Source organism: Chionomys nivalis, unplaced genomic scaffold (genome assembly GCF_950005125.1).
Source record: "Chionomys nivalis unplaced genomic scaffold, mChiNiv1.1 scaffold_28, whole genome shotgun sequence".
In the NCBI taxonomy this organism is placed as follows: Eukaryota; Metazoa; Chordata; class Mammalia; order Rodentia; family Cricetidae; genus Chionomys; species Chionomys nivalis.
This window is the reverse complement of record NW_026646922.1, coordinates 7631020-7633316: the sequence shown is the minus strand read 5'-3', so window position 1 is coordinate 7633316 and position 2297 is coordinate 7631020.

The window sequence follows — 2297 nt, the reverse complement described above, 5'->3', positions numbered from 1 at the left end:
ATCTCCCTTGCAAGCGCAGCTCTTAAGCGGAATGAACCAGAGCATGCGGTTACCGGTTGCGGAAAGCTGCAACCCCTTGGGACAACTCTGTCACCTGGAGGCATACACGGCTTCCAGGCTACTCTTCTCTACCCTTGGATTCTGGGTTTATGGTTCCGTGTACGGAATTGATTTAATTACATTTACTTTGTTGAGCAACTTGCATTTCCCAGTTTTTAACAAATACTAGGCGGACACTGAAACAGGACCCTGTTTTCGTCGCGACTTGGGAACAGCGCCACCTGCTGGATAATAGGTAATAAGAAAGTTTTCATTTCCAACATGAATTTTATTGTTTTGACTACCAAAACAATAGGTTTTTTCATGCAAGGTTTATATCACTATGGAGATAACTTAATTTACTGGTTACTAGATTTCAGTATTCTTTTGAATATTCTATTATTTAGGAAAAATATGGTCCTAAGAACCATACGATCTTTACCAGAAACTAATACAGGTCAGGAGATTCAGGATTCAAAAGCTTTGAAATCACAGGTGCAGAATGCGGACAAAAAAATTGATACCTCAGTGAAATCACTAGAAACACATGTAGCTCAGGAGATTCAGGATTTAAGAGAGAAAATGATAAAAAGACTTGAAATGATTGAAGAAATTATTGGAGCTGGTGAACAGAGTGAGAAGGCACAAGGACAGGATACAATGCCACCACCAGCTATTAGATCTGGCTTACCCAGGGTTTTAGCGACATACCCTGTAATTCATTCTGACAAAGCGTCTACTTCTAAAGGCTCAAAGGGAGTCAGAGACGCTAGAAGGATGCCAATAGCAATGAATGATCTAAAAGAAATTAAGCAAGTTATTGTTACCTTTGGCTTGCACTCTGCATATGTTAAGGAAATGATAAGGACTTGGGCTTCTAATGCTAGAGCTACCCCCCACGATTTCCATCAGTTAGTGTCTGCAGTTTTAGATAATGGACCTTCCTTGATGTTTGGAATCTATTTCAGAGAAGAGTCCAAAAATATGGAACAGCAAGGAAGAGCAAAAGGTGTGGAGGTTTCCCAAGATCAAATTCTTGGTGTAGGACAATATGCTGATCCACAGGTACAAGCTCTTTATGATGATGAAGTACTGTGTTTATGTCACCAAGCAGCTTTAAATGCTTGGAATAGGCTACAAGATCCAGCAAAAAGGGTTGAATCATATACCAGATTAGGCAGGGACAGAGAGAACCCTTTACTGACTTTTTGCAAAGATTAATTAAGTCTCTGGACATAGGGCTAACAGACCCAGAAGCTAGACGACTACTTCTTGAATCTCTAGTTCTTGAGAATGCAAACATAGAATACAAAAAGATAATTGGGCCTTTAAAGTTTAGATCAGCACCTATGGATGAATGGATTCAGCATACAATGAATGTTGAGACGTTTAGCTATAATGATGAATCTTGGGTAGGAGAAGTGATTTCCCAAGCAATGAGGAGACATCAAACTGCCAGGTGTTTTAATTGTGGTAAATTAGGACATCTGAAAAGGGATTGCAGGCAAAGGATTTCTAGGAATAATATCCCTTCTGGGAATGACAAAATTAGGAGACCTTGGCCTTCAGGTATATGTAGGAGATGCGGTAAAGGCCGACATTGGTCCAACGAATGCAGATCAACAACAGACAGACAAGGCAACCCAATACCATTGGGAAACTCCTTGAGGGGCCTCTCGCAGGCCCCCAAGCCAACAGTGGCCCAGTCATTCCCAGTCACAGGAGAGAACGTGCCTCACCAAGAAAATTAAAAGCTCCAATATCTGCCCTAAAAAATATTACTGGTCTAAATGATGAATTATGCATGGAGGATGAGTCAAAAAACCCAGTAGGACAGAGTAAACGCATATTTTGGCAGACTTCTATTAATGATTAAAGACCAAAGCTAAGAGTCTGTGTAAATGGCACTTTTATTGAAGTCTTATTAGACACAGGTGTGTATGTAAGTATCATTACTCCAGAATCTTGGCATCAGAATTGGCCTCTTCAAGAGGTAGATGTTCAGTTCCTGGGAATTGGAACCCTATCTCGTGTAAAACAAAGCACAAGATGGGTTGAATGCATAGGGCCTGAAGGGCAAATAGGAAGACTAAGGCCATATATTGCCAATATCGCAATAAATTTCTGGGGCCACGACCTGCTACAGCAATGGAATACCCAGATTAATATTCCTGTAGTTCCAGGAACTCATAATTCTGGGAAGGACATTATGAGATATTATGGGAAAATGTCACCAGCCATTCAGGCTGGACAAGAAC